Source organism: Piliocolobus tephrosceles, chromosome 4, assembly GCF_002776525.5.
Source record: "Piliocolobus tephrosceles isolate RC106 chromosome 4, ASM277652v3, whole genome shotgun sequence".
NCBI lineage: Eukaryota > Metazoa > Chordata > Mammalia > Primates > Cercopithecidae > Piliocolobus > Piliocolobus tephrosceles.
In genome coordinates, this window is record NC_045437.1 from 155,714,646 (window position 1) to 155,725,263 (window position 10,618).

The window sequence follows — 10,618 nt, forward strand, 5'->3', positions numbered from 1 at the left end:
CTGCCTTCCTTTGTTTTCACTCTCCCTCTCCCCCATTCATTAATCTCTAACCATATTAGCCATGCTGTTCCTGAGACATACCAAGCTCATTTTTAGAGACACTTTTTCCATCTCTTTCTGGGGCTGGGGCCTTCTTATGCAGGTTTCTACTTAATTGTATTGCCCTCCTCTCCCTTTGTAACCCTACTTTGTTTTCTTCACAGTATTTATCCACCTGACATTCTTTTATTTGTGCTTATCACATTGAACCCACTAGGTGGTAAGCTCCCTGAAAGTAAAAATCCTTCTCTTGTTTACCACTGTCTACAACACGATGGGGAGAGGGTGCTAAAAAAATATTCATTGAATGACTGACTGGCCCAGCAGCTTGCCGGGCCTAGGCTCAGAGATTTGCCTGGAGAAATCCCTGCCACTCAGTAGTCCCTTGGCAGACAGGCCTTCCTGACTGGGCAGTTAGCAGTCAGGCACTTGGCTTGTAGGACACACCCATGTCATACTTGACTGCCTCATTGATGATCCCAGTCTAACTCCTGGGATGTTGAGCAACTCGGCCTGCCTGGAGTTCCATGGGTGGCTGGCTGGCTGGGCTTTGCAGAGTTTTTAAATTGCCCTTTCTCTCTGGTAGTCTTTGCCCCAGTGTGCTGGCTCCAGACGACATATTGGTGCTGGGGTCCTCTGGGCGGAGGGGTAGGGAGACTTAGCCGGTGATGATAGGTGATGCCTGTCATTGTTTTCTCATCTGTGAAGGAGTCCTCGCTGCATTGTACTGCACTGCCCTGCTCCTAACTGAGTCTTCCTGGACCTGCTACCAGGTCCTGCATTTCACAGGTCTCTGTCAAACTCCATTTCACAGAGGGACATTGTGACCCAGATGGCTGGGGGCTACTTCCATGGTCACTCTGTGGACATGGGATTAAGTTGCACTGGCCTTCAGCCTCTGGTGGCCAGACTGGGTTTCTGGACAGGAGTCTGCGTCCAGGAGGGGAGAGAAGGCAACCTTTGGAGGGGCCAGAGGGCAAGCCTGGAAGAGGGCAGGCTCAGTGAAATGCACCCTTGGGACAGCCACCTGGCTCTCTGGCGCCATCTGTTGGTCGAGCCAGTCAGTACTGGTAGTTCTTGGGGGTTGACCTGGACCAGACAGACTCTAGAGCAACCCCGTCCCTGTCCCTGCCTTAGCTTGGGCCCAGCATGGCAACTCTGAGCACATGGGGGGCACCGTGTATCCCCATAGTCTTTTCTCCTTGGAGAGAGGTGGGTGTAGCCCATGCTTTTCCACGAAGTCAGACTCATCTGTGGTGAGTTAGCCAGACCTAGGTTCAAATCCCACTTCCCCACTTTCCTGCTCTATGGCCTGGGGCTGGTTACTTAACCCATCTCAGCCTTGGAATCTCTCCTATAAAACGCAGATGATAATAGTAACCATCTCCTAGGGTTGCTGTGAGATTAAAAGATTATAAAGAAAGAGCTTAGCTTGGGAATCTGGCAGGCCCACGCTCCAGGAATGTTACTGGCTGTGCTCACGGGCTTGCTGATTTGGGCAGGATTACTTTTCAGTCCCTCCTTCATGGGTAGACCCACAGATGTGGGTCAAGAAATGTTTTCCTCCACCACTTAGGTGTAGATGCCACTTCTGCCTAAAGATTCCACAGCAGCTTCCCAAGGACAGGTCCATAGTCCACCAGGGAAGGTATTGCACTGGCTGGCTCAGATAGAGGAAAGGAAGCTGTAGCTTTCTGTAGCTTCGTCCAAGGTCTTAGTTGAAATCTTGGGCCATGGGCAGATAAGTCCTCCCTGTGGCCTTGCCGAAATTCCTCACCTTCCCTAGCAACATCTCCTGTATTTCTCCAGCCTTGGCAGTGAAGGGTTGGGAAGCCATGTGAAGGAAAGGCTCCAGGGCTCAAACTTCCTTCAGGAATTGACACTGGCATATGTTAAGAATGTTACATGCATTCACACATTGTCACAATCTCCTAGCTTTTTTTTTTTTTTTTTTTTTTATTTAACAGAGTCTTACTCTGTCGCCTAGGCTGCAACGACGCAATCTCGGCTCACTGCAACCTCCGCCTCCCAGGTTCAAGCAATTCTCCCACTTTAGCCTCCCGAGTAGCTGGGATTACAGGCACCTGTCATCATACCCAGCTAATTTTTTAATGTATTTTTGTAGAGACGGGGGTTTCACCATGCTGGCCAGGCTGGTCTCGAACTACTGACCTCAAGTGATCCTCCTGCCTCGGCCTCCCAAAGTGCTGGGATTACAGGCGTGAGCCACCATGCCCGGCCTTTCTCCCCCTTTTCTACTGAGTTATGATTTACATGCAGTAAAGTATACAAATATAATTGTAGCTCAGTGAATTTTCGTATGTACATACACTCGTGAAACACCATCTGGACCAAGATACAAAATGTTGGCTGGGCATGGTGGCTCACAGCTGTAATCCCAGCATTGGGAGGCCAAGATGGGAGGATTGCTTGAGCTCAGAAATTTGAGACCAACCTGGGCAACATGGCAAGACTCCATCTCTACAAAAATAAAAATAAAAATAAAAATAAATAAATAGGCTGGGTGCAGTGGCTCATGCCTATAATCCCAACAGTTTGGGAGACCAAGGCGGGTGGATCACCTGAGGTCTGGAGTTCGAGACCAGCCTGGCCAATAGGGTGAAACCCTGTCTCTACTAAAAATACAAAAATTAGCTGGGCATGGTGGCAGGCACCTATAATCTCAGCTACTCAGGAGGCTGAGGCAGGATAAGTGCTTGAACCTGGGAGGTGGAGAGGTTGCGGTGATCTGAGATCATGCCACTGCACTCCAGCCTGGACAACAAGAGTGAAACTCCGTCTCAAAAAAAAAAAAAAAGCCCAGTGTGGTGGTGTGCACTTGTAGTCCCAGCTACTCGGGAGGCTGAAGTGGGAGGATTGCTTGAGCCTGGGAGGTCAAGTGCAGTGATTGCACCACTGCACTCCAGGCTGGGCAACAGAGCAAAATCCTATCTCAAAGAAAAAAAAAAAAAAGAAACAGAAAAAGAAAAAAAAAAATTTAGCATCCCCAAAACTTCCCATCAATACTTGTCACCTGCCAAAAGTAACCTTTCTTTCTTCTCTCACCGCAGATTCATTACTGTCTGGGGCTTTTTTGGTCTTTATTTAAATGGACTTTAGCAATTGATATTCTTGTGTTTAGGTTCTTTTGTTCAACATTGTCCATGAGGTTCATCCACATTGTGTATATCAGTAGGTTCTTTTTCATTGCTGTTTAATATTCCATTAAGTTAATATACTACAGTTATTTTTTTCATTTTATAGTAGATAGATTTGTTCTTTCTTGACTCTTATGAATAAAGCTGCTATGAACATTCTTAAACATATTTTCATGGACATAAGTGCTTATTTCTGCTGAGTATATATCCAGAATTGGAGTTGCTGGGCCACTGGGTATATGTATGTTTAGCTTTAGTAGATACTGCCAGTTTTCTGAAGTGTGCCAATTTGTACTCCCACCAGCAATGTTTGAGGGCTCTGATTGTTCCACATCCTTGCTAACACTTTGTATTGTCATTCTTTTAAGTTTAGCCATTCTGGTGACTAAAATCATTGATTTTCACAAAAATCCTGTGATGTGTTGGTATTGTTATAATCCCCACTTGACAGACAAGGTGTCTGGGACTCAGCAAGGAGAAGCCACTTATCCCAGATCACGCAGGATATTAGCAGCAAGTGGGAAACAGCAGGTCTGTGTGATTCTTCTGCATCTGTGGCTGCATGCATTTTTCTTTTTTTTTACTTTTTTTTTTTTTTGAGATAGAGTTTCACTCTGGTGCCCAGGCTGAGGTGCAGTGGTTCTATCTTGGCTCACTGCAACCTCCACCTCCTGTACTCAGGTGATCTTCCCACCTCAGCCTCCCGAGTAGCTGGGACTATAAGCGCCACCACTACGCCTGGCTAATTTTTGTATTTTTTGTAGAGACGGGGTTTCGCCATGTTGCCTAGGCTGGTCTTCAACTCCTGGGCTCAAGTGATCTGCCTGCCTTGGCCTCCCAAAGTGCTGAGATTACAGGCGTCAGCCACAGCGCCCAGCCTGCATGGAATTTTAAAGTCAGAATATTTGAGTGTGTCAAATATTCTCTTATTTTCATAATTTCTTTCTACAGCACTTAACTTCCTGGCAAATACAGTCAAGTAAGTGCGTGATCACCCAGTCATTCCAGGGAATACTCAGTCGAGTGTTCTGTCCCTCCACTCCTATCCAGGGGCACGGTTTCATTCTGTGGAGGTTATGTGGTCATGGCATGGAGTGGGAAGTGAGGGGGTTAAGGTTGTCTGGTCCTTGGTCATCATCATCTTCCTCTGCTGCTCAGGGAGGCAGGCCAACTTCGCCCCTGCCAGTTGTGGGTTGTCATCTCTGGTTTCTACTCTGCCCACAGATGTATGCATTCGTGCCATGGTCTCTGGCTTGGACTGTGGTGTTAGTGCTCCCTTTATTATATTTATTATCCCAGATGTTCTTTCCTGGTTATCTGGCCCCTCTCAGCAACTTCATGCTGTTCTAGGGCCTCACGACACATGCTAATGCTTCCTGGGATTCTCACACATTAGGCATGGGACTGAGATGCTTCCAGGGCCCCCTGCATAGGCACACCCAGCTGCCGTTTCTACTTGACTGCTACCATACTTTCTCATCATGGAAGATTATTTAGACTCTACCCACAGACAGATTCTCAGAACCTCCAAACCTATCTGGGGTCCTAATCCCTCCCTATCCCTGGGTTGGTTGAGAGAATGGAAGAATGAGAGAGAGTCCCTTCTCAGAGACCCACACTGGAAGCTAACTGCATGCAGTGTTCTCCTCCCCACCCCAAGCCTGGCATCATACCTTCTTTCCAATTCTTTCAACAGAGGAAGGTAAGGCCCAGAGACGTGAAGTAAGTTACCCAAGATCATGTAACAGAGGCAGGTGGTCTGACTTCAGAGTGGCTATGCTTACCCCGGTATTAGAGGACCAAGACTGAGAGAGTTGACACACAGCAGGATGCAGCCAGGAGACCTTTGACCATGCAGACTGAATGCCTCCTAGCTTACATGCTGTCCTATGGGATGGAACACCTTTCTAAGTCCAGAGTCTGTCCCATGGATGGGTGCATAAGAAATGGAATGAGAACTGAATTCTGGGTTGCAGAGTCCTGTTTGTTTACTTTGAGATGGAATCTTGCTCTGCCGCCCCGGCTGGAGTGTAGTGGCGAGATCTCCACTCACTGCAGCCTCCACCTCCTGGGTTCAAGCAATTCTTCTGCCTTAGCCTCCCCAGTAGCTGGGATTACAGACACCTGCCACCATACCTGGCTAATTTTTTTTTTTTTTTTTGTATTTTTAGTAGAGACGGGGTTTCACCATGTTGGCCAGGCTGGTCTCGAACTGCTGACCTCAAGTGATCCTCCTGCCTCGGTCTCCCAAAGAGCTGAGATTATAGGTGTGAGCCACTGTGCCCGGCCCAGGGTCCCGCTTTAGATGCACTGACAGAGTTGCTCCTCATAGGAATCCTCCTGTGAATGCTTTATAGCAACGAAGACTCCAACGAAGACTTACAAAGGGAGATCATTTCTGGAAATGAATTCATCATAAAAACTGGATTTTCACATCTGGAATATTTGAATCAAAGGCCTTTAGTCTCCCTGGAGGTAGTATGCTGGGAACAGTTGTAAATTAGAAAATGTTCCTGCATTTGAGGAATGGGGCTAAGATTCACTGCCTGGTCTGTGATGGCAGATACATAGCTGGGGCTGGTGTGATGGCTGGGAAAGTCTCTTTGGTTTTGTTTCCTTCCTCTTAGGACAAGGGGTTTTGATGACCCCTTGGCATGGAGCATATGGAGTGACTGGAGTAAGGGTGGAGCCTCAGCTTCCTCAGGGCCAGCTCTGGTAACATAGGTACCCCTGCCCCTCACACCCACACATGTATCCCCACATACCACAGGGACTCTGTGGGGGCCAGTCCTTTCTGACCTGGAGTCATCACTATGGATAAATGAATGGAGATGAGTCACTCCCAGCCTCATGTCCCACAGTGCTGCAGCTACCTTGGCCCTCCTGAGTGGAGGGTTTGAGAGAAGGTAGGGTTGATCCAGAAAGTGAGGAGCTAAACTAGTCACCTTTGACCAACACTGTTGGCTCCTTCCTGGCAGTGCTTCACCACTGAGACGCTACTACAAAGGTTTATTCACTTACTCTAGGCTTGAGGATCACCTGGAGAACTTGTTTAAAGGGCAGAAAAACCTGCCCCCAGGGAGTTATTAGATTGAAAGTGGACCCAGGAATCTGCATTTGTCTTGAACCAATTTATTTTTAAGTTAAAAATTTTGAATATGTAATACATTCATGTGAATTGATACCCAAAAGGTAGAAAGGGGTATAAGGTGAAAAATTATTCTAACCCATCCCTCAGTGACCTAGTTCCCTTCCTCCGAGACGACCAATTTCTTGTGTATCTTTCCTGAGATAATCTATACATAAAGCACCATATACAAGCAAATGAAATATGTTTTATTTGTTTATTTTTTGAGACTGGGTCTCACTCTGTCACCCAGGCTGGAGTGCAGTGACATCATCTCAGCTCATCGCAACCTCTGCCTCCTGGGCTCAGGTGATCCTCCCACCTTAACCTCCAGAGTAGCTGGGACTACAGGCTCACGCCACCATACCCAGCTAATTTTTGTTTTTTTTGTAGAGATGGGGTTTCACCATGTTGCCCAGGCTGGTCTCGAACTACTGAATTCAAGTGATCTGCCCACCTCGGCCTCCCAAAGGGCTGAGATTACAGGTGTGAGCCTCCACGCCCGGCCCTGAAATCTCTTTTAAAAGCAGGCATTTCTTGGTAATTCTAATAAAGGGGGTTCTCAGACATTTGGAAAAACATATACCTACTTTTATGCCAGACCCTGTGCTGGGCCCCCAGGCTAGCTGTGTGACCTGACACTGCACAGTCCTGCTTAGGATGCTCAAGGAGAGTTTATAAGGTACCACCTTGCATACCATAGGCAGGGGAGTGGGTCCTGCCTAGGAGGCCTGAAGCTGGAGCTGCTGAGGGCAGGGCTGTGCTGTAGAGAAAATATCTGAGAGCTGCAGGCGTTTCATCTTCTGTCATCAGCTGTGGCACCTGGCAGACACTGGATACCACAGCTTGTAGACAAAGACCTGGACACTCAAGAAGCTGCTTGGCATTCCTGCCCAGTCCCAGCCCAGAGGCACTGTACGTCTCCGGTTTCTTCAGGGGGCCCTGTGTGGAAGTATCTTTTGTCTTCCTGTGTCAGGGATACCATCACGTGCCTGTTGGCTAGGCGAGCCCGGCGCCCAGTCTCCTAGGACAGGGAGAATAATGTTCCCGAGCAGAGCGGGGTGGGGCTTTCAGACTACTCCCGTTCCTTTACTGCTGGCTTCATTCCATCGACCTCATCACAGCCTTTCCGGGAGCACCCCAGACAAGAGTTCTGTCCAGGCCGGGCCCTGGCTGCCTGGTTCACTGCCGAATCCCCAGCACCACGCCTCGCATGTGGGGCTCAAAGCATGTTCAGTGAAGGAATGGGTACCTACTGCTAGATGGAGGCCGTCTCTCTCGACTTGGGGTTTCCCTACATCGTACAACGATGGCTATTTTTGGCACGGAAGCCTCTTTAGAAGTCAATAGTAGGAAATAAGGGCTAACGGCACCTACCTGTGGAGTAATATTCAAATCCTGGCTCTGCCACTTAACCGTTCCGAACCTGTTCCCTCACTGCAGAGGCGAAAAGGCTAACACTATTTCACCTCGGAGGGTTACTGTGGAGAATGGAGGCTGGACAAGCTGTATGAGTTCAGTAGTAAAACACACACACACAAGCGTCCCCCCATCCCCACCCCAGGAATGAACACACACACCCGCGCGCGCACACACACACACCTCAGGAACGAACACACGCGCGTACACACACGCAGCCCCTCCCAGGAATGAACACACACACACACACACACGCACACGCCCCGTTCTGTTGTTCCCAGGAACATACACATATGCGCACACACGCCCCGTTTTGTTTTTTCCAGGCCTTTTAACTGGGGTATTTTACTCGGCTTAGGGCGCCCCTGCCTGAAAGACCTTTCTAGGCCAGTCAGGGTTCGGCACCCAGTTGATGAGAGAGCGCGGCGCTTTCAGAGCTGGGGAAAGGTGAAAGCTCTCGCGTTCCCCGACCCCCCGGTCAGCCGCCCCCAGCAGCTCCTCGTCGCCTCCCGGCCTGGGCCCGCCCCGCCGTCTTCGGCCTGCCGTCAGGCGATCTCGGCGGCCAGCCCAGCCGCTGTGTGACGCCGCGCGCCCCGGGGTCCTCGGCGCCTGCGCCCTCTCCTATAAAGCAGACGCCGCACCGCGCCGCGACGCTGTAGTGGCGTCGTCCTCAGCTTTTCTCTTCCTCCGCTGACGTCTCCTAGCTCTCGTCAGCCTCCCGCCGGCAGTCTCCTTAACACCAAACACCGTGAGTAGCCGCCCAGTGAGCTGGAAAGGGTCGTGGCGCCCGGATTGCATGCAGGCTGGCCTCACTGCTGCGGTTTGGGCCTGCCCGCGGCGGGCGGTGACTGGGCCTGGCCTTCTTTTGGGCCCGGTGGATGGTGTTGTCGACCCCGTTCTTCGGGAGACACTATCAGGTCTCGTTCACCCTCTCCGCCCCCGATTCAGCGAGGCCGCCTCTGGCCGCGCGTCCTCATAGCGCTCCATAAGTGTGAGCCGAACCCCGGGCTGGGCTTTCTCTGCACCGGCGGAGCGTCAGCCGGTGCGGAGCTCGGCTGCAAGGCCCAGGCTATGGCCGGGGGCCTCTCTTGGCCTTAAGCTTGCTGTCCCGGGGACCAGGGCGGGGGTGGCGGTTGGGTTGTGAATGGGGGTCCCTTGGCTGTCGTGAGCATGGGCGTGTGTCGGTGTCTGGCTTTTGTTGTGGTCGGGAGGGAGAGCTGCGATGGTGGTCTGAGGCCGCCCGGGTCTTGGCTGCCATCCTTTCTCCCCCGTGTCTGGCGTCACTAGCTACCCGTCGGTCCTGGCTAACTGTGTGCGGGCGCCGAGTTTCTGCACATAGCCGCCTGTTCCTTCTAAATATTTCTTCGCGTTGTTTTGCTATAACTTGGAGTCGTTGAAGTAACTATTGTGATAGCAGATACCATCTTCAGAGTGGTGTGACTTGTAGGCGCCTTAGCTGTGTATAACTTAACTCGAGGTGTCTGGCTTTTAAAGAAATAGGATGTCCACCTGCTTTGGTTCACTTTTAATGGGAACTTCACGTTTGGGTTTTAGGAACATGCATTTTTCCATTAGAGCGTCACAATAGAATGTATCTGTGTCATAGAACAATACAGTCTCCTCCACTGTGCAGTCTAAAAAGCAGTGTCAGAATTTCGGGTCTCTTAAAGGGGTTTTTTTCCCTTTATGATGTGATAGTACCCACTTTATGCTGGCCATGGAGAATTATTTACAAGTGCGGGAGCCTTTAGGCCTCTTTCTTTAGAATGGAATTGTTTTGAAAACATTTCAAATCAAAATTTCATCCATTATTACTTAAAAATTTTGCACTTTATTCTACTGTAACACTAAAACTTATCTTTTAGTTTAGTATTACCAAGTGCATCGAATTACAGATTTAACCGATTGCCTACCTGCTGTTTAGTAAGATCTCAACTGCCTTAAGAGTAACCCAATCCACGAATTTGACGATGACTAAGCACTTGAGTTATTTGAAAGAAATATGAAACGGTCGTCTTGCTTTTAGAGTAATTTTATCAACTGCATTGTTAGACTTGTGATTCTGCACTGTTCATTTCAGTACTATCTGATATAAAAATTACATGTTTAAATGTTTTATAATTAAAAATTGGACTCACGTTAAAATATTTTCTTTTGGAGATACCTTTTGTTGTTGTCTTGTCACAGGAAGGGTCCTCTACTCTGGGTCCTTCTCCATTGAGCAGGGACAACGGCATTATTGGCAAGCGCTAAGCAACATGGAGAAGCAGACATGTTTGTGAATTGCAAAGTGAAATCTGATTCTCTCCAACCATGGATGAGTGAGAGTAGGATATTTCAGTGGCTGATTTTAAAACATGCGTTACTTTTTTGCTTCCTTTGCCTAAGAACCTGTTTGCTTTGGGGTTGGGGACAATTGTCTCAGAGAAGCTGAATGAATATTTTAACTGATGTAATGGGTAATAAGTCTTTGAACATAAAATGGGTGTGATGCATGTTTTAAATGCCAAATGATACACTTTTGTGAAAATATATGCGATTTTTAATACAACACACCTAGAAAACTTCAGAGGTACCATAAAAGTTAATAGTGACATCATTGGATTATGAATACTTGAGAAGCATGGGCCTTTTAAAAGTTGTATGTGAATTTTAAGAGGGCTTGAATTAATCTGTACCAGGTATTGCTACTTTTTTTGTTGTTTTCTTTTTTGTATGTTTTCTTTTTTTTTTTTTTTTTGAGACGGAGTCTTGCTCTGCCGCCCAGGCTGGAGTGCAGTGGCCGGATCTCAGCTCACTGCAAGCTCCGCCTCCTGGGTTCACGCCTTTCTCCTGTCTCAGCCTCCCGAGTAGCTGGGACTACAGGCGCCCGCCT

General features: G+C 48.7%; 1 protein-coding gene across 1 annotated transcript in view; it reads left to right on the forward strand.

Annotated features, from left to right (window-relative positions):
• Positions 1-8,312: 8,312 nt before the first annotated feature.
• The window catches only part of SKP1 (S-phase kinase associated protein 1), an 18,103-nt gene continuing 15,797 nt past the window's right edge, over positions 8,313-10,618 (forward strand). Inside the window, exon 1 of the mRNA XM_023196039.2 lies at positions 8,313-8,491. The gene's annotated coding sequence lies outside the window, so the exon portion shown is untranslated. The remainder of the gene's footprint in view (positions 8,492-10,618) is intronic.